Genomic DNA, 22,714 nt, shown 5'->3' with positions numbered 1-22,714 from the left:
AAAAATGAGTCTTGTTTGAGAGTGGAAAGGAAGTATGTATAAATGTAAATAATACTGGCTGCCACCTTGGTAAAGTCTTTATGGAAGTTTTGTTAATTTTCCCATTTCTCAACTTCAACAGGAACACACACACAGCAAAACAAACAAACCTGAAAGCCTGCCCCGACAACTTCTTCCCTTTATTGGCAGCTGAAAAAAGCAACTGTTAAGGCGTTGCTGGACCAGACCTTTGTGACCAATGGCGTGTCATCCCTCACTTTGTCATGGTTAACTAAAACCAATCCCCATTCAAAGCAGCATCCATCAGTGTTAGTTGAGAACAATGACAGATTGCCTTTCTGCAGCACTCAAAGCATCTGGATCCTTTCTCTAGTCCCTGTCTTTTATTTATGGTAAACAGCCTGAATAACAGCTGGGCAATGGGAATTTACAAGTTAATCAATTGTTTGTAAGGAGCCACAGCAATGCCCCATACCCAACCATCTGCGAGTTAATGATCATTTACCATGCTAATTTTCCCATAAGCAACAGCATATCTATTTTTTTTTCTCCTAAAAGATTCATCCACACATAGAATTATGAAATGTTTAATGTATAAAATGCCATCTATATTGACGATGTGGGAGTCAATTTAGTCTGTGAGCAATAAAATGTTACGCCTGTGCTATATTTTACTGAAATTGAAACAAATAAATAAATAGGCTGGTGCTGATAAACTTGTGCCAAACAAGCACAAACCTATAGGAGCAGTAACACTGTGGTCCCATGGACTTTTATTTTTCCAGGGGGATGTCCTGGAAGTCATATTAAGTTTCACACACTGTTGATGCACCTTGGTGAGCACTGTTTATCCTGGCCACTGTGTTTCCTGTTAAAGTGAAGTTGCCTTTGTCTCTCCTCCCAGGTGTTTGTGCCTGTGGCAGAGTCTGAATCTTTTGTTCCTCCTGCACCTCCTCTGTACCGCAAGATGACCGGCGCACACACAAGCATCACAGGTCAGTCACAAGTATCCCTCAACACGCAGTCAGCAGTCCACATGGTTGACTCTTGTACAATATCAGAACATTCACAAATTAAAAAGACTAATATTACATCTGGAGATATATATATATATATATATATATATATATATATATATATATATATATATATATATATATATATATATATATATATATTAAAATATGTATCTGTTTTTTATTAGTTTTTTTTAAATGTGCTTTTTCTAAATCTAATAAAGAAACAGACACAAACAAAAGAACACAAACAGCAAAAAATCAAGCATGTACTTCCTTTCGCTCATGACTCAATAAACCCCAGAAATATGGAACATTATTTAATGAGATGGCAGAAATTTATAATAGCAATCATTAATCCAACAATAGAATATTTAGAAAACTCACAAATACAGAATGGAACAGAAAAAATTCAGAACATGCAGAAATTGGGATTTTTTTTCTTTTGTTAAATCTGCTTTATTTGTGCTATTGTGGCAGCCTTGAACCAGTGTTAGTATAGGGCACCATTTACAGCTGCGCTGTGAGCACTGGCATTCACCTTTTCCTATTTCCCGGCTGCAGCACAGAAACCGCACGCTACTTTATTTATAATCCAACCAACCTCAGTGTGTAACTCTTACCCCGTACTCTTGCTCGCATCACACAGTGAGGTCACTTCCCTCTGCACCTCCACCACTGCTCTTGCATTCCAACATGGCTCTAGGACAGCAGCCCAGCAAAGCTCTATACTCCTCAAATCACAAAGAGGCCCAGATCAGTGCCGAGCTGGACGTGAGCCAGGATCCAGGCCCTCACAGCCCAGGCAGCTGAGGGCAGCCTATAATAAGTGGGAGACAATGAGAACTAGCACACCTCCCACGCTTTGCATGTGGATGTCGATTCAGAATTGAAATTAAATGGTTTCATAGGTTTCAATAGACCACCCTAATTATACAAAGATGTAACCACTGGTGGGTTTAAATTATATATACATTAAGGGTATATGTTTAACATAACGGACCTCAAAGTAAGACAATCTGTATTATTCAGTTCACTATAGTGAGTTTTGAAAGTCCAAAGATGTAAAGGACAAAGATTAATACAATCCACATGAAGGTATAAAAAGAGGCTTTCTAGAGCTTTTGATTTTGCTGAAACTTTTAAAAGTGCTGAACTATTTATTCTTTTCTTATGAATTCATAGGCCAGCTTACTTTTTTATGTGATGCATACACTTTTTAAAATCCAAATTTAATTGCACCAGACTGTAAAAACTGGGCAACAAAGCAGTTTTTCCAACAGTCATCAAAAACATGTATGTACATTTTTTTTTTTCACACGGGGGAAACTAGACATATTAAAGGCATTCTATTTTAATGAATAATAATGAACAGTTCACTGTGATGTAGACAGCGGTGGTGCTTTAATGGTCCCTTGTAGCCTCTTAAGCCTCTGGTGATAAATCTCACACAGGCTCACTCGTATAACTAAAACCCAAACCTCATTCAACTTCACATCCATCAGTGTTTGGCTGAAAGCGATGACAAAGCACTTTCAATTACACCAGTAACTGACTCTGGAAACAGTTCATAGCAGGGTCCAGGCTCTAAGACTAGGGGAAACGCACAAGGGGGAGGGCCGAATGGCTTGTGGGGCATCCGTTTGACTCGCTCCCAAATAATAAAAAGGGTGGTGTGACTCTGGGACACAAGGGATGTCGCCAGCATCGCGAACCCAAGGACAATTCACCTATTTTGTGTGCTGTCACCCCTGTAGTCTGATTTATGGTTTGGACATCCCTTCTATGACCCATTCGTCCATCAACTTGGCGGTATAAGGATACTCTGGTGATCAGAGGCTGAAGTATCAGAGCGTCCTCAGTCAGGGCTCTTGTCTAGTACCAGAGGGCCTTGCGCTACTGAATGGGGAGCGGTGCGGTTGGGAGGGAGAGCGTTGCAGCAGCAGAAGAGTGCCATTCTTAACCCTGAGCACCAGAGGATAGAGGAGCTTTTTGAGAATCCATCAACTGTAAATGCTTCATTCTATAATGTTGGTGTTTTCTTTGCCATTTTTCATCCCAATTTGTAATTATATTATGTGGAGTGTGTGCTCTCTAAAAGTTAACATGCCAGTGTTTAATTGGAGTGATTTTACTCATAATTGCATGATCCTCTCTACCACTTTTGGCTTCCACTTTATTTGAATAAGCATGCTAATTTCGGAATCCATCCTCAAAATTAATCAGTATAGCACACTTAGTATTGAAGATTAAAAAAATGAAATAATTTGGGAAATGTAAATCTTTAACAATGACATCAGTCAGGGAAACATGTAATGCAACAGCAGATAGGTGATTTTAAAATGCCTTTATTACATAAATACAAAAAAGAGTCTGATCCTCCAGAGGGCATGATCTTTTAAAACAGCTCTGACTCCAAACCCCCCTGATGAAAGGCCCACACTAACATCAGGAGTCCAGAGCCTTTACTCTCTAACTTCAGGCAATTATGACACAGAGGAGATCTTTGCCTTCTGCACTCAAACAGAAGAATAAAAAAGGCATCTCTTTTTTCCAAGCTTAGTTGTAAAAATAAGCTTGCTCTCCTCAATTGCAGTCACCCTGTGCCCTTTGCAATAGCAGCAAGGATGTATCAGAACAAGCCACGGGGCAAAACAAATCACTTGTGATTTACAGAATTATAAAGATTTTAATAGCTGCAATGTTTCTCTCTCAGATTGGTCTTTATTTCCAGGAGTCAAAGTTTCCTGGGTGCCCTAGGCTTTTTAAAAACAGTAATTGGCCAACAGAGAGACTTAGGATCTCCCTGAGTGATTGAGTGTATTTGTTGCTATGAACTTGAGGGTATCACTGTAAAGATCACAGGTCCAGGTTGTGTGAGCCTGCAACTTATCAAGCACAATTCTGTTTGCAGCAGCCATGGAAGTCAGACTACTTTTCCATACAGTTTTGTTTAAAGTTGTAACCTTTTTGTGGAAGTTGATGCTTTTTTTGCTGATTAGAGATGTTTCCAAATAATTCAGCGTAAACTAAGGGGTTCTGGTTTGTGAACTGAAGACAGCCTTGAATTAATGCAGAATTATTATTTTGATGAAAAGCGTGACTGTTATTCTGGCATGTAAGAGAGTAGCACACAAAATACATCTTTGAGAAATTACAATGATTTTTTTAAGTGGAAGTGATTTTTTTATTTTTATTTGACTCTTTGTTTTCACCTCTCAATGAATCAGCACACCATCTTTTATCATCAATATACGTTATATCCAGTTTTATTTATAACAGTGCAGAGATGGCAAAGACTTAAAATAAATTAAAGCTTTGCAGGACTATGTAGCATGAGAACACCACTGTGCCTCATAATGAATAACAGAATTACACTACACAAAAATAATAATGTAATAACATGTATTTACTGCTTAACAGCTTCTTATCTTGACTGAAGCTTAATACCTAACTGTCCCCTAAATCATCAATCCTGTCACTCCTGTTTTTTAGAAAGTCAGGCAGTAAACGGTAAAGAAATGTCAGCATAATTAGCTTCCCTTTATCAATATTAACTACGCGATGCTGACAGCTTATGACTTATTTTAAAATGCATTAAGTGACATTTTATATATCACTGTGCAGTAGAGTTTCATATAGATTGTTTTTACTTGTTGTATTTGTTATATTAATTAATGGGTCAAATATATTTAGTTTAAACTCTTTAGATAGAGCAGTACATTTTACTCCACATAGCTTCAGAAGAACTCTCATAATGTTGAATGCATGTGCTTTCTGACTGTTAGAAAAACAAGCCTGGCAGTAGGTAAGCTATATTAAGGAAATCCACCAGGGAGGCATAATCGAGTTTGACTCTCTACCGGTGGTCTCCTTGTTAGTGTTGTGAGTGTCAGAACTGACAGTGCAGGTAGCTCAAATGCCACTTAAGGTTTTAGCTTCAGTGGCTTTTGGAAAGAAATGACCGTGACCTGTGTAGCTTGAGCCCACATCCCACACCCTTTCTGCCTGACAGCTGCTCAATGGCAAGTGTCTGCCAGCATGCCGAGGGGAACGCTGCCAAGCAGCCGGAGATAGAGATGATTACCACATCCCTCTCTCCCTCTCAGCCCGCTCACTGAAAACTGATACCTCCTAACAAACTGCTGTCGACATGTTAGCGAGGCAGAGAGAGTGAGAGCAGTAGTATGTGTTGAGAGAAAAAAGGGAGAAAAAGAGATGTGTGGGAGAGCCAACATGAGGAGTCCAAACAAGTTAGGATTAATGACATTGAAACAAGTTCTTGTTCCACTGTTTTTAGAGGTAACACTATTGTGATAGTGACAGACTTGAAGAATGCAGTCAACGCTATAAGGAAGTACCTATTAGGCAGGCACTCACCTACAGAATAACGATCAGATGAAAAATGTCAGACAATGTAGTCACAAGGTGACTAGTTCTCCGCCAACTGCAGCTCATCATGCAAAATAATGTGTATCCATGTGCAGTCATCAATGTGGCTGTAAGAGAAAGGATTTCTTGTGTAGCAGTTTTAGTTTTTGTGCTGTAACAATTATAATTTGTGCACAGTGAATGCTACATTGTCAAGGGAAACTTTTTATGGTGTTGTGCAGATATGCAAATTGCTTCAGACCTTTACTCCAGCCACTTAAAACTTAGGTTTTTCCTGCTGAGGAGAGAATGAATGTCCTTCCGGAGAAGAGTTATAAATGCCATTATTTTTGAATAAATCCCCCACAGCGCCACTTTAAAGTGAAATAAAGGAAAAAATCACAGCTGACATATACTTTTCTAATTGTTGCAGAGGGGGGACAGAAAGCAGCATGGAGTAACTTGAATTATCTGTAATTAGAATATCGCTGTGCTTAATTACAAATGATTTTGATTGTCTGATTTTCAGCAGAAGGACTATTTTAGCTACTGTCTTAATACACATTTGTTTTTGAAGATTGGAAATGACAATTATGATAATGTACGTCCCAGCATGAAATATGTTTGTCAAAGACAGGAAAACAGGACATGTTAAGTAGACATAATGCAGATTATTTGAAAAATGCTAATTAAAGATATTGTTACTGTCTATTTTATGTTTTTTTGTAATTTGAAAATTAAGCTATTTCATTCTAAGATTATTTTGTGGGCACTGCAGCTTTATTAGAGAGTAGTGTGACAGGCTACATATTGAGGATAAAAAAAAAAAAATCTAAATCAATCATTGTTCAATTTCATTTCATAATCGCCCTGCCAGAAAGTTGGTTAAAAATACTCAATCATGTATTGATTTACCTAGCTTGAGGTTATAGCAAAGGGAAAAGTTTTATGCTAATACAAAAAAAGGTAATTGCTTCCAGAGCATCACATGGTTCAGCACAAATTAAAAAATAAATAAATAAATCTGGGACAAAATAAAACTGTCTACAGTAATTCATTGTGGAACTTTATTGAGCAACAAGATAAGTATTTTTCTAAAAATCAATTTTCGAGAAGAGACAATGGAAACAAACCTAAGTGCTAGTTTGAACCAACCCCACAAGGCTTCCAGGGAAACCACCAAGCCTAAGAAGCACTTTATTAGCCAGCAGGGGGGTGGGTCAGGAGGACCAGCCCTATCATTGATTGAGGTTGGAGGATGCATCCACAGCTGCACTTTCTCTAAATTTCTAAGAGTAAATATGCACCTTTGAAGTGGGGGGTGCCTAGGAGCACTCCTCTGCACAGATTGTGTGGGTTTCTGTGGGGAGCTGTAGTTACGGGAAAGATCAATGGACAGGGCATTAGGGGGAAGAGTACACTACACTGTCCAGCCCTCCAGCCTGCAGAACAACTCAGCAGCTCCTACATGGCCAGTATTATTGAGCTCAAGGCAGTTTAATTCTCCATGCTGTTTTCACAGACTGATAAAAATTTCAACCTTTCCGGCTGCAAAATGTAATGGAGAAAAAGATGAAATATACTGTGAACTTTATGTACAACTAGAGTTTGGTATGTATTGCTCTCCTACCACTTTTCTTAACACGCATCAACTTCTGTTGTAGTCATGATCTTTAGACATTTTCTACAGGTTTAGACAATAAATACTTTTTGAAATGTAGTTTCTGTTTATATATGTAGTTTTGGACAATGCTTTTTTTATATATTGAGACGCATATAATTCTCTCTCAACATTTTAGTTTGTTTCTGAAGATAATCTACATGTACATTTTCAAGTTAAAAAAATTATGTAAAGTAATAATATAATAATAAAATATTTTTGACTGGAATACCCCTGTCTGCATAATTACTGACTGGAAAACCCCTCTGTCCACTAGTGAAAGCATGGAAAAACCCATATCCTGCTCATTGTGTGGCTGGATATGTGTACTTGTGGCAAGCTTTAAGTGCATTAGACTTGTGCTGAACACACAGCTTCCATATTGTGGTTTGTAAAGACTACGGAAAAGCCTTTTGGGGTAGCAAGATGAGGCTAATCTGCTCGTGGTTGGTACAGAGTGATAAGTGAGCAAAGATTTTTAAGCCTTTTGTCCCCTACTTATGCCTTATAATATGTCTCAAACTCTGTGTTTATTAAATTCAAATAAATCAAATACTGATGAGGCTTTTAAATGGTAAAAAAATAGCAGCAATTATATACTGAAATTTATTTGATGGATTTTAATGAGTCTGAATTAAATTGGTTTGGTACAGTAAATGCTGGGCTGTCCCCGAGATGAGGACGAGAGGACAACATGTATCGTCTCCACGGAGTGTCAGAGTTTAGTGCCTCTGCGCTCCCAGGTGTTGCCAGGGTTTGGCTCCACCAGGCTCGGGAGATGCAGCCAGAGAGTGTTAGCATTTACAACCCCTGTCACACTCCACAAAACACTGTGTCACTCAAGCACAGCCTGTGTGGCAGCTCCGGCATTAATGGAGACGTTGACATCTTCCGACAGAGTGTTTATCTAATACTAATGCTAAGCAACCAGAGCCAGTCGCCCCCACACAGAGCCATCGAACCCCGCCACAGACCTCGGTGTCTGGCAATCGCACTAGTTTTCCCATTCATCCCTCAAGACTTATAGAATTCATAACAATGGCTTTGCTGCTGCTCCTTGTGATGTCTCTTTTTTTTATCATTCGGCCACATACTTCTTGCCACCATTCACCAGACAGCCCAACTGCTTCACATGAGCTTAAGACAAAGTTGGATAAAATGATGACAAATTGCAGGAAGCATCACCTGTGTATGTTGGCATGAATCTTCAGCTCAGGACCTCCAACAAATGTTTACATATTTCTGCCGCAGTGTTATTCTCAGACTTGAAGGGAGATTCAAGTTTGTGTTTCAGCATCAGTTTTTGAACACCTTCCCAACACTTTTTAACACTTGAGGCATCTTTAATGAATATATAGTTTTAGAATTCTTTCATAAACATCAGGTACATACATATTATCTTACAATACTATATATTAGTACATTCTTTTCAAAATGAACATGTGAAGAAAACACAAGTTGAAAATATAGAACAGAACAAAAGTAGTTGTTTTGAGACTACTGTGTAGAATACATTACAATGCACAAAAGGCTTCAAAAATTCCTATATGTTACTATATGTATCAGAGACTGATGATGGGTTCATGAAGTGTATGGAGCTATCTTTAGAGGATTGATTTCCCATACTGCCACGCAGTTGGCTGCATTTATATTCCATGCCTGTGGCTCTGTGACCCCTGGTTCTCCTTTGATGTGGCAGGCAGAAGCACAAACTAGGATGAGGCAGAAAGAGAGAAGGCTGAGGGATAGCAAAAGGTGAAACAGTCTACAATGGGAGGGGGATAGAGATTTTTCTTGTGGTGCAGCTTTCTAGGAGGGATGAGAGGATGGGATGAGGGAGTGTAAAAAAAAACTGGTTCGAGTTTGCAGGGAGAAGCGCGAACCAATGAAGCCATCATCTGACAGATCTGTGAGGGTTTGCACTGAGGGCGGGTTGGTGGTGGGTGGGCAGAAAGGAAGCTAGGCCGAGGGAAAGGGATCGAGTGTTGGTGGGGGGTTGGGAGAGGGCATGACGGTGGCGCGAGCTGATAGAGACGTCAGCGCCGCTTCAGTAATCTCACGACGGCTGGCCGCAGCGAGGGGCCATTGGGGGGCCCACGAGAGCAGAGGCATGATAGAGCAGACCACCCCGCAACACTAGCAGGGGGCCAGGCAGTATGGACAAATCAAAGCGGGAAGAAGCAATTTTTGAGAAATTACAGAAATCTCCATGGAAATTAGCATGAAACACTTTCTAATCTCTTGCTTTTCACCATGGACGATAGGGGTCAGTGCTTCAAGTTCTCCAGCCCTTGGTTTCTCTTTCTCTCTCGCCCCATCCCTAATTTCATTATTCCTTCTTGATTTTTTTTCTCCCTCCTGCTTTTTATGTATACTCATTTTACAGCCCCTCCCTCCACTCATATTCTTCAACCATTCATTTGCTTGAACCCTTTTCATTGACCACAATTAAACGTTTAGATTTCAAAGGCAAATCAAGGGAGAGCCAAGCCATGCCCTCAGAGTGACACAGGATCAAGCTGCTGGGTGCTTTGGAGTCTCAGATGGGGTGAATCCCCCAAGATTTGTCCTCTGCACCCTTCCTTTCGTTCCTGTGTCTGTCAGAGCTCAGAACACTGTTCAAATGAATGGGAGGAGTGGGGCACCCCTAGTTGTGACCATGTGGTTATTGGTAATCAGCAGCAATACAATGACACTTTAAGCCATAATTCTTTTCATCACAATTGCGTGCGGTCTCAACAATACAGGACAAAATGTGCTTTGAGAAAATGGTTGTGAAACAGTATTGTAGATGTGCATAGCAGAATTTTAAATTGTTCTGCAGTTTGTTTGGGTCTTTTCATACTTTTGTTGGTGTTTAATTAGTTTTGGTTTGATTTGCATTCAGCTTTTGCATTATAAATTAGATCAATACAGAGTACAAGTACTTTAACGCTGTCAACTTTTTAAAATTATGGACAAGACCTGTGTTTTTAGTCTGCAGTGTAATTGAGCTTGGACCCTATATTTTAGAATTACACATTATTTTCCTTCATGTTATTAACATCAAGAGGAAAATGTATTTTTATACTGTTATCTACCTAGCTTACACAAAACAACCAAAAGCTCTTTTTTCCATTCTGCACCCATGTCCTCTTTCATGGTCGTGGTCCTATCATCAAATATTGTACTAAACAGAGCCGCTGCTGCCTCACTGAAGCACATACACAGAGAGCGAGACTTTGTTATTGTGCTGCATGTAAATTGTTCCTCTTGTGTACGCTTCATGGCCCGTGATAATATAAAACTTATTTGGGTAAAAAAAAAAAAGAGAAACATCACATTCTAAAAACGGAATTGTGTAATATAACATACTCTGCCCTAAAACTGGATAATAAATGCATGCAATTTTGCTACTTATCAAAATCAGTATAAAAAGTTGTTTTTAGATAAATTAGATAAAATCTTTTTTTTTTCTTTCTCTTACTTCACTATTAGGAGACAGCAAAGAGAATAAGTTGCCAGGAAATTCAATCGAGGCATATCCAAAAGAGACCAGGGTCTCTTGAAGCCTCAGTACAAACAAGAGCAAATGGAAAAAAGAATTGGGTCATTTTTCTGTCCTGTTGTACTTCAATATAGATAAATTGTTGCATTCAGTCACAGCAGTAGCAATTTATCTGAAGTTAACTGGTTTTATAATTTTATCAAGGATTTGCGGTGTTCATACACTTTTATTTAAATTCGACGAGGGATATGGTTGTACTCAGAATATGAAATTCTGCTTCTCTTGTACTTGTCATCCTGATATGTTGGTGAAGGATTTTTCCTGAACTTACAATTTCAAATCACTTCCACACATCTCTGCCTTATTAAATACAGATGCACAGAGGTACAGTAGACAAAAGATAGAAATAATGGCCATTAGGTCTGAAAGTAAAATAGTGGCATTTGATTAGCATTACACTGTATGCTGATTCATGGAGAATGGCTATAGAGTAACGGTGGTGGAGGCTTAATTAGAGTGCTTGCAGATGTGGCACATTGCAGTGACAAGCAGTAGAAATGTGTGTAAGATATAGAAACCCTTCTAACCTCTAGTTAAACCCTCTCTTTCTTTCTAACAGTTTGCCCTCTAATTAAGCTCCAGAAGTGGATTGTCTTTTTTTAACTGTTCACATGCAATTTTACTAATTGCAACCATGGAAAATGACAGTATTGTCCAAAATCATGATCTATGGTATTGTCTTAACATATGTCAAAAAGAAGCCTCAGAAATTATCAATAAAAAATATGTGGAAAAGTTGCACTTTTTCTGAATGCGGGTTAGGAACATGTCAAACTCACAATACAATTAGTCTTTTAAAACTTTTAAATTATAATTGTTTATTATTTCTAGAATTAAATTAGTTGACGATGATATTTCAATTCAGAATCAGATTTTAAAATGCCTCCTGAAATATTATCCACCATAGTTATTTTTTAACAGATCTACAAGCCATGGTGCAAATTGAATAAAGTCTTAATTTCTGTGGAACTGCGGTTATTGTGTCTGAAGGAATATAACGAGTCTTTACACATATGAAGCTTGAGACCTCATTTAACCTAGATGGTACAAACATTTGGCAGGGCCTGAGTGTACCTGCTCTGAGTTGCGGTTCTGCCAGTAATAGATAGATGGCACTGCATCCAAGGTAGAGCAAAGGGCCAGAGACTTCTCTCTACCATCTTTCAGGGTCTTACTCTCATTATCCATCCGAAAATTAACCTGTCAATTTATCAATCAACACCATCTTGAGTTTTCTGCCTCCTGTTTGGCGACTAGCATTGCAACGACGCCGACGCACTGATAACCAGGAGGAATGCGTTTGTTAGTGTAGTGAATGAGTGCATTATCACTTAAATGACTGCTATGAATCACAATTGCTGCCAGGCGGTTGATAAGAGGTAAATACACAAGCATTTTGATTTGAAAGTATATATCTGTTTATGTATTCTTTTATGTGTCAAGAAATAAGGTCAGGGCAAGGCGCACAGTATTTTGGCTTTGTTGCACACCGTTTTCTTTAAATCCCATACAGTGTAAGGCCAGGTTGTATTGTGAAGAGTGAATTCTCCATTTTGCCACCAATGCCACTGAAAAGAGAGAGGTTTAGACTAAATAACAAGCTTGCATTTACTTTAAAAATTGTAAATGTACACCGTATGTTAAAGTAGAATAATTATTTTATACCCACAATAATGACTTGAAATGCAAAGCAATACACAATTTAAATCTAAACAGAATGTCATCGCTAATAATAATTTCCATAAATTAGACATTTTAAATATTGTTGTTATTGTAGAAATATAATAATAATGTTAACTTCCATACAATTCTTCCACAATTAGTGAACAATTATGACAGTATATACTATATGATTATATTTGTTTAAACATAATCTATACTAGCAGTATCTTGGCCACTTTGATCTTCCATTGATTATTTGAAGAACCTAGCACTAGCATTAGATGTCTTTTGTACTCTGAATATTCAATCCAAATTTTATTAGTAATTTACTAAAGCAATATTATTTATTTATTGATAATTTTAGAAATAAAACAGAATTGCAAAAATATATATCAATATTATCATTTAAATGTGTTTCAAGGACATAGCACACATTGTCTAATACTTCTGTATTGACTTTGGGGTTACCGTTATATCTGCTCTTAAAAATATCTAGAAGGGAGGCGGGTTGAAATGTGTTTGCATGCTCAGCATGCTACAGAGTTATAATAAGCACTGGGACATGTCTTTATCTCTAAATGGGTTATAATGTGATAAGCTAAACTAGACCCTCAAAAATCCCTACCAAGTGCAACCGCGGGTGGGGGACCTCAATTGCTTCAGTTCATTCTCCCTTTTTCCTGGTATTTTCTTCTTCTCTGTTCAGGTTATTAGCCGCTACATTACTGGATTGGCCGAAAATGAACCGAACAGAACCAGATAGGGGCTGTGAATAGCGGGAGGGACTTTTCTTTTTCCAATTGTTGTTATTTGCAAATGGTCTTATTGTGTAGAGGTGTTGGAGAGGAGGGGGCGCTAGTGAGGAAAAATGGCAGAGGGTATTTTAAAATGCTGACAAAAAGACGAGAGAAAAAAGAACACAACATCTGGTAATTTGTTTCAGCAAGCTTAGCCTAATGATGTAAGCAGATTACTTTCCAACAGAGTGGGAGAGGGACATAGAGGTTTTTTTTTTTTTTCCTTATGGGTCTGCCCTGTTAAAGATTGAGACAGAAGCCACCACCATATACGCCATTAGTTCATATTGGTGACTCTTTGTGTGCTTTCCAGTGCCTTTTGATAATTCACATGCTCAAGAAGTGGATTTCGGATCAGATCAGAAAATCGCTGCTTATTTTGCACGCTATTTTAGCACCTTTAAAAGGGGAACCTCCCTGACTATCTGAGGTGGGATGTAAGCCACTCCATGCCGTGGGTGCCCCCGGCCCGATTTGCTCCCTCTCCTCAGAGAGCAGGGATCAGTGGTATGCCCAGATTGAAAGGGAGGGCAGGAACCCGGCGTGATGAAGGACACTGGCTCCCTGTCAATGTGTGGAGGAGACTGGAGGATGAAACACACCATTAAGACCAATTTAGAGTGTTGCTCTAAATTTCAGCAGGACTGATCGATCCTGACAGGAGGGCATCGTACCGCCTGCCAGATCACTTAAACCACTGCCCCTTGTCTCACGTTGCTTAATGTCATGTCATTGGCTATCATTCCCAGTCGAACACTGAGCTGCTGGATTTCGTTTCAATTACTACTTGTAGGATTACCTTTTTATTTTTACACATCAGTAATCAATGAGGATTTTGATAATAATGTCATAATGCAATCTCTGTATTGCATTCTGTCCTTTTTTCTCTATTCTTAATCCAAAGTGAAATCCTCTGAGACTCGTTGTCCTGTTGGTTTATTGATTTTTTTCCTTGCTCAGTAAACATTGGACAGAAACTTGAGAACCAAGGTACAGAAAAAAAGCTATACTTACTCAAGGGTTTAACCATGATCAGACAGGTATTCACATGATAATAACAATAACAAATGATAATGCAATTTAATTATAGAACTCAAAGTGCTTCAAAGAGTAAAACAAGAAAGATATCTCAAAATATGCCAAAAAATGAAATAAAAAAGCTAAACCAATTTATAATAACTAAACAGTCTCGGTAACAAAGGAGGAATAAAACCTATTAAGATTAATGATGAAACATAAAACTAATTAGACAACATAAATAACAAAGTAAGATGAGAATAAATAACTCCTCAAAATCAGTGTTAATTGTGTACCAGTAATGTATTTTATGCACATATACTGTATAAGGAAACATATAGATTGTGAATGTTGTGATATGCAGAGTCCTAGCATACGCGGTGTGTTATTATTGTTGTGCTACTATATGCCGGTGCTGTGCTGACATTTTATATGCCATCTATTTATTAGTTGGGATGTTCATTGAGGCAGCTCAGGTTAAGTATCTTGCTCAGTGTCTGACTGGAGATATTGAACCTGCAGCCCTCTTGTACCAAGTTCAGTTCCCTAACCACAACCAGTTTGCCCCTTTGAAGGATGAGGTCTCAGCAAGAGTGGTGCTATGTATACCACACAGACAGTGATCTATTCCGTGTCTGATATCATGTTGCTCCATGTCACTGACTGATGTTACCTGCATCCCCCCGTGATGATTAGATCCATGACTGCGCCTACAGTTCCCTTATAAAATCAGTTCCTTTCTTTTAACCCACAAGACGCCGAGTCCCCTATCAGAGAGAAAAGAGCGAGTGAGTGAATGAGTGAGGGGGAAAGAAAAGGTAAAGTTTTTTTAAAGGCTGATATTGCTTCATTGTGTGCTGTCATTCCATCTTTGACAAATGTTCCTCATCTGAGTTGGTGTCATGCTCCACTGTATAAATGGGTTATGAGCGAGAATATAAGATATGTAAGTTGCAATGCTTTGAGACATCTGCTAAGCACATTCATATGTAATGGCACATAATGTAATAAAAATAATGGAGGAAACATAGAAGATTTATCTCCCATTATAAGCAGCCATGCTCTGCTTTATTGCAACCTTCCACCTGCACCCTGAAAACACTTTTTGAAGTAGAGAGCTTTCCTTGGCTGCAAAATTATCAAACTCAACTTATTCACACCATGAAGGGTCTGCACACTTGTTACCCTTAAAAATATTTTCAATAATTTGTTCTTCATGATGGTTTAAATGACACGATTAATGCTGTCAGAAATAGACAAATATTTTTAGAATCTAAAGTAAATGTTAATCAATCAAAACGCATCAAAAGGTATGTATCAAGTAGTTTAGTGTAAAAATATTCAGATATTGAGCCTGAAATTTGATCTGGTCTACGATGAGGGGAGTGAACTAGGAGAAGATTGTTCCTTTAATGATTTGCCTGGTGCGTATCTTCAGGGGCTTTCTGTGCCACCAGCTGAGGCGTTAATACAAATATAGCAGATCATTTGTGAACTAACCTGTTTTTTAAGTGGCTTTCTCCAAAAGTGTGACAGGCAGGTGGGGAAACATGGCAGAAGTAATTAGATATTTGCTGTTATTGAACCATCCTGAGAATTCAGATTTTTCAGGTGACACAACTTTTAAAATCGGAAGATTCTGATGTTGGTTCATCTATCTAGCCATCCATTTGTGTCTTACAATTGCTATAAAATTAAAACAACTCACTCTACAAAAAGAACATCTCGTTAAATAATCTCATTAGCTTTAGCTGCTTTCTTTTAAAAAAGAAATAGTAGGGCAATTGATAAAGTCTAAGCTCCACCTTCGCCGCCTCTCCATTTTGTAATCACAGGCAGTTTGGCAGCACAACGTAATTAGTTTGCACGCCAGATTTCCCATGAGTCCCAACCTAGCTCAAAGCCAATCCCTTCCTCATCAGCAGCCCAGAGACTAAACACCTACTTTATCTGGTTCCCCCAAGGCTGTCCATCCATGGGGAGTCAGGGTGCCCTCAAAAACATTGCCAATGAGGGCTCCAATGCCTCAGGCTGATATGGGTGAAACTTCAGATGGCAGATGGCACAAGGAAGGAAAAGGACCATATCTTTGAGGTAGAACTGCCAAACAAAAGTGGAACATCATATCCTAGAGCCTTACGTCCCAGGGCTGAGATTAAAGCATGAAATATATGTTTAGAGGAGCCACAAATGTCTTCATATCAAAAACTGTAAGTGATCAAAGTGTCTGATGTGTGGAGGCATGCTGCAGGGTATTTTTTATGTATTCACCAGTTGACAGTAACTGAGGAAATGTTTCACAGCTTGTTCAAATGTCATCATTGATAAACAGGACAGCTGAAGTTGAGTGTAATTTATTACAGCTGCTATCTGTTGTTGAAGAATACGGTAGTGCTATGCTGTATGTGCTTTGCTTTATATCATACGTGTATCAGTATCACACTAGATCTCTACATCTTATAATCTTTGTGACTGAGTGCTGTGTTTGAAAGAAATAGTGAAGGACAGTATTATTTTTTTTCAATCTTATCCAGTTCACTCTTTTCATTTGAAGTATTTGTAGATGTGCACACATCTGAATTACCTCTGCCAGTCAACAGCAAGAAGTGATCGGGCAGTTTTTAATACCACTAGGCCCATCTGGGAGAAGGACCCTTTTCATTCGACATACTTGGCTGCTTGTCGCCTCACCATAATGGGCACGTTGAACGAGCTCTGAAGCAATAGCCAATTAAATGCCTTGAAGGGGATGCCTCGAGGCCCTGCATGAAAGGCTTCAGGTGTGAAATGCTTGTTTTTCAAGAGTGCTGCAAATGTTGGCTGCTTTCAAGTTTGCTATTGCCCTGCTGGCTTCCCCTTCCAGCCCACCCCAGCAGCCCTTCTCATGTGGAGGAGGGTAGAGGGTAGAGGTGATGGGCAAGAGAAGACCACTTAAGTACAATTTTCTATTCAGTGTTCCAAACCTGTGCACTCTCGTGTTTTTCACCGCTGCCTCGTAACAGCGAACAGAGTTTCAGATGATGCAGACAATAGCTTTTTAGCGTACAATAGAGAGAAGAGGAGAAGCTGAAGGGCAGACAGGGGGATATACGGATGAGACAGAAAGTCTGTGCGTGAATCCAAACCAGAGGCTGTGGTGATTGGGTGATGGCCGTGGTTTGCTGGGAGGGGGCTTAAAAGGAGATGGATTGTTTGCTAATTGTGGTCATTGCTGACCAGAACATGACAGGTTCAATGACTACTTTTAATGTGTTATTGAATACAACAGAAACTTGAAACGCAATTGCGAGAAAAGCTTCTGTTTTAGAAATTTGTTTTCAGCCCCTCCATGGGAGGGAAGAATGTTAATAGTTCAAGTGTAAGAACAGGCTGCCTTGTCTCTGTGCAATAAAACATCCATGTCTGAAGTGTTAAATCCACTGTGGATTGAAGTATTTATTTAAACCGCTTTATTTCTACTCTCAATTCTTACAACATAGAAGTTGAGAAACAGTCTTAGATCATTGAGGAGTAACATTAAAATATGCCTGTGGGGACTAAGGGGGAATAAATCCAGGGGATATTAATCTTATTAGGATCATACATCACTGTGGTGTCTGGTGAGGAGACAAATGAATAGGCGCCTGTTTATCTGAGCTAAGCTATGTGGTTTACCTAACCATCGCTCAGGGCACATATTGCCACTAATAAATTGGTTAAGTCTGAGCAGAGTGATTGTAATGAAGTTAAGGGACTGGCTTGTCTGAGCTCTCGCCACTACAGCCAGCAATTCTCGCATCCCCCTTTTTATCTGTCCAGATTGGGAGAGCCCTTTCGATAAGATGAAGAGAGGAGGAATCAAAATAAATGGAGTCCATTAAAAGAAGCAATGCATCAACTGCTTGATAAAGTGATTAATAAACAGGCTGGGATTGTGATTGATTAAAGCATTTAATCAAACTGTTAAAAAGCCCTATTGGCAATGGTGCATAAATGCCCTGCATGGTTTAAATGTATAAAACGCCACATAACCATTGTTTTTTCTTTCAGAAATATTACAAACCTGTTTATCTAAGGCATTCGAAACCATGTGTTATATGGTTCAGAAAAGCAGTCATTTCTCTTTTTTACACAATTAATGATAAGTGTGCACTTATATGTAGACACTGTGTTTCTCTCAAATCTTAGCCCATTTTTTTCTAATTTAAACAAAAGACCAGTGATTGACTTAAGTGGTAACATGTACTCATTAAAGATGTTTTAAAAAGGGCTAGATACACTTGCATTAGAAATCCAAACAGTGAGTAATCAATGACAAAATCACTTGCAATTCCAAGGCAGTGGATGAGTGGGCAGTGACAGGCTGGTAATGTTTGTGAGACTTAAATGTCATTCAAATTCGCTAATGCAAAGGGAAATACATAGAGCAGATTGACACGTCGAGCGTGGTAAAGTTCAACCTTGATGTATAGCGCATTAAGATAGGAAATTACAGATGTTGTAATTATCAGAAAGACTGACCCTGTGCAAAAGAGTGTTAGGTTAAAGTACTTTGCTTTTAAAATGTGTAGCACAAGAAAAGATTGGTGAGTATCTGTAAATGGCATGCTTTTATTGAAATTCATGGGGCAAATGGGGAGAAAGTAATGTTCAGAATAATTTTTACATTCAGAAGAAATGTATGATGAGCTGCAGAGTTGGAAAGAGAGTGCATTCAGTCTGCTTGTGATTTTCATATTTGGAAATGATCAGTTTACATTTACGACATGAATTCACATGGGAGCATTGTTTCAATATATGTCGATATATAAAACACAGATAAATAAATGCACTATGCCCCATTTTTGAGGCATGCCTGAGCTTTTTCAATAATAACCTACAAGTATAACAACAGTGTGAAAGAGGTAAAATACCAGAGTTGCCTATAGGAGTCTATGGCAAGAGTTTGTTGTCAGGGAAAGTCTAGAGGCTAAATCGCTGGTGGAAATAATGCATACACAATTTCAGAGGTTTGAATCCAGCTCACAACAGTCATTGACTCTTTATCATGTCACTGTAAAAGTACCAGCAGTAGTAGAAAGTAATTAAGTACATTTTTCTGATTTGTAAGTAGGTACATTTTGAGGTACTTGTAGATTACTTGAGTATTTCCATTCTATGCTAGTGTATACATCTACTACACTACATTTCAGAGGGAAATATTGTACTTTAATTAACTTATAAATAGAATGCGTTGATGATGTATTACTTTACATGAAACTACTTAACAATCTAAGTTTTTTTTTTTTTTTTTTTTATTGTTGTACTTCATCCAGCTAAAGCATTACAGTAGTTATGTGTTGTTACATTAGCAATTATAATCAAATTGTTTAATATTAAAAAATACAACATTATGGACCATTCTGTGTCCATAATGTTGTTTTTGATAGCTGAAGTATGTTTTGCTGACTTCTGTTTAAGTAACTTTTTTGAATGTAGAACTTTTACAGTGTGATATTTCTACGGAATGAATAATTTGAATACCTCTTCCAACACTGAGTACCAGTATATCAAATTGTCTTTGTCTGTACTGTACTATATTGAGCCAACAACTTCACTAAAGCAAGGAAAGGGCCAGTTCTGCCAGTGGGCATTTTGGAAGTCCACTGACTGCTACAGTAAAGCCAACATTGTTAAACCTGCATTCCCATATCTGTGTCAACCTGAAGCTATAAAGGCAAACACCAGACATGCAAGCGTCCACAATGCAATGTTTTGTGCAAATGATTGCATGTGTTTCTTTATTCTTTGTCTTGGGAAGATCCATTAGTAATAGTCTTTTGTGTTTTTAGAGTAATAATCATTTGACACTTAGTTGAAATGACTAGATACAGTATGTGCTATTTAATCTGAAGTCTCTTTCAAATGAATAGAAGTCAAATTAATGACACATGAATGACTTGTTAATTATGCAAATGGGGTGCTGCAGGAACCTGGTAAGTTGCGGGAACTCTGTCATCTAAAAGGGTATGGTGAGTGTGATAATGTTGTGGCTTGGCACAGCTCACTTGATGTAATGACAGGTCAATTTGACTGGCTTTATGCTCTGCACCCTGGTTCCTTTCTCTGGCTCTGGTGTGGCTGCCCCAGCCGCCTCCCCCACCCCCCTTTCTCGTGTCCCTTGGACTTTGATTTCTCCTTTGTTCCATTGGCTCCTCTACTGACACTTCCCAAGAATAAGAGATGCCACACAACCATGGCTCTTTCACACCAGACCGATGACCTCTGTCTCTTCCATGCATGACCTCTCACCTAGAAGCTGACAGCTTGATTAATTGAAGAATGTTATGATTTATGAGTATCTTCTCAGCATGATTAACAAGGCAACAGGTGGCACAACCAAACAGCTAGCAAGAACATTTCTTAGACGGGAGAAAACAATGGAGGATTATATTTAGAAACCATGTTTTGTCCAACAGTGAACGTCAATGTGGTTAAGCCATATATCATTTTGACTTTTTTGTCTACCACTGCAGTTAGAATATCTTCACATAGAGGTTTCTTTTGTGTCTAACTTGTCAGCCCAGTCAGACTCGCAGGAAGATGTCAGATCACAACAATGTGGTTAAGTATAAAGCTCATCCAGTGTTCCGATTATCAACTCACCATGTATTCAGTCCAAAGTTTGCAGTTGTATATGAAGAGGGGAAGTCTAAAAATCCAGCAAAAGAAAGTAGGTTGTATTTCTTTAACACAAAGAAATCATTTTCAAGTTGATGTCTATACTGTATCTGTGAATGGCTCTTTCTGCATGTGATTACTGATGACTCTGTGTTAATGCTTGACTCTGCACAGCGATGAGTGTCATTTGGAGAGCAGCATGTAAGAGGAAACGGTGTCAGTCGTGACACAGGGCCACATCCAATTGTCTACCCAAAGCTTTGCGAGTTAGCTCACCTGACAGCTCCCTCGATAAGTCTGTCTTGTAGTTGAGACACTTAACTGCGTAATGGAAGTTGGTGGTCTAACTCAGGTGACAAGGGGATGGGGGTGTTGAAGAGGTCATATGAGACCTTCTCATCGACTAAGTCAGTCACTGAGAAGAACTATAGAGTGGGATAGCAGTCTCTTGACACAGTGTCATCAGCAGACTGTCCAACTGAGCAAAAGCGCATGGTAAGATGTGGCCTTTTCTTTTGACATGGATTTGTTTTGACCTCAGCTTCAGGCTGTGACAACTGATGGATGATTGATGGTGCTGTTTCAGCAGTGTCAGTGGAAAAGCCAGGCTCCTCAGAGAACATTTCTCTGACCCACAGTGACCTGACTCTAACTTGAGTTGGACAACAAAAGATGGTCACCTATAGTTAGTGCCTGTCGTCTTTCCCTTGCCTGATTATTTTTCAAGAAAGTCTTTGGTTTTTTGCAATAGTGGCTGTTTTATATTTCCAGATTAACTTTACTCTTTGCAGGCTTGTTGTCCTGCGTGTTGCTATTCACTAAATATTATAGTAAGACTCTGATACATGTTATACTTGTAATGCTCAAAAAACTCCTGCACCATGTGAAGTTGCAGTGGCTGATAGCTACTTGGTAAAGAAATGTTGGAGTGCTGTGTTTACAAAGAATTGCCATCAATGAAAAATTAATTATCTGAGAGTCAGCAAAGGTTAATTTTGGTCAGAAACCTTTCGATCCGGAGGAGCTGACCCCAGCAGTGCTGGTCGACGCACTTGTGCATAGCTGAGGTGACACATGCAGTGACCTGTGACATGGGCAGTGACAGCAGAGTAAACTGGGCTGTGCTCCCCTGCCTCACTGTGCCTGGAGAGCTTAGAGGGCTCCCAGCTGAGCGGAGCAGGTTAAAGCACAGTGCTGCTCCCGTGTCACCAGACCAGCCCGTGATCAGTAGCTCCGTCTTCAACAAACACTCCCCAGTCCTGCCACCCACCTCTGTTGTCTCCTAGAGACAGTGCTACCCACCGCTGGTTGCCCCATATGTTTGGGCTGCACACAAGGTGGTTTCTCGGATACTGTGGTTGCTAATTATAAATTTAATTTGCATTTTAATTAGAATGGTGGAAAATTAAAGCCTGCCAGCTGGAGAATTTCAAAACGCTTTCCCTCCCTCCTTTTTTGTCTCTCCCTCTTCCCTCCTAGTTTAAACTGAGCATGACTCTGTCCTGTGTTTATTTGTATGAGAACAGCAGTAGCACCTCCTCAGTGTGGGACAGTGTGGTGTATCTTCTGAATCATTCTTTCTTTTGAGTATTGTTTGATACGTTTTGTGTGTGGTCTCCCATGTTCATCAACCACATCTTTTCTAATGAAATCATTTATGGTTAATTTGACACCTCCCATAATGTAGTTAAGCTCATAAAACTCATTGATATTTTATGGGAATCCTAATAAGTCATTGAATGTCTTCTTCTTCTGTGGTTTGATTAGTTAAACAAGGCCCAATTCCCTGTCATGTGCTCAATTGACACACTTTACACATGCTGGGAAGTAAGTGATCTGTATGTGTGGGCTGGTAATATCATTCAGTTTTGGTTATTATTTTCCAATCTCCATAATTCGTCCCGTTCCCCATGTTGTTCCCCCATGGTCATTCTCATTCCCTCTACTACCACCCACGGGCGTCCTTGCTCAATAATTGTCATTAATTGATTGACAGCTCTGATAG

General features: G+C 39.1%; 1 long non-coding RNA gene across 1 annotated transcript in view; it reads left to right on the top strand.

Annotated features, from left to right (window-relative positions):
• The window catches only part of LOC137881107 (uncharacterized), a 63,683-nt gene that overhangs the window by 15,474 nt on the left and 25,495 nt on the right, over positions 1-22,714 (top strand). The window contains exon 3 of the long non-coding RNA XR_011103848.1: positions 905-995. This is a non-coding gene — a long non-coding RNA (uncharacterized lncRNA). The remainder of the gene's footprint in view (positions 1-904; positions 996-22,714) is intronic.

The sequence above is a fragment of the Cebidichthys violaceus genome, unplaced genomic scaffold (assembly GCF_023349555.1).
Source record: "Cebidichthys violaceus isolate CVI_PGR_0920_01 unplaced genomic scaffold, fCebVio1.0.p SCAF_3, whole genome shotgun sequence".
In the NCBI taxonomy this organism is placed as follows: Eukaryota; Metazoa; Chordata; class Actinopteri; order Perciformes; family Stichaeidae; genus Cebidichthys; species Cebidichthys violaceus.
Note: the sequence above shows the minus strand (reverse complement) of the source record. Positions and strands in the feature narration are given on the sequence as shown.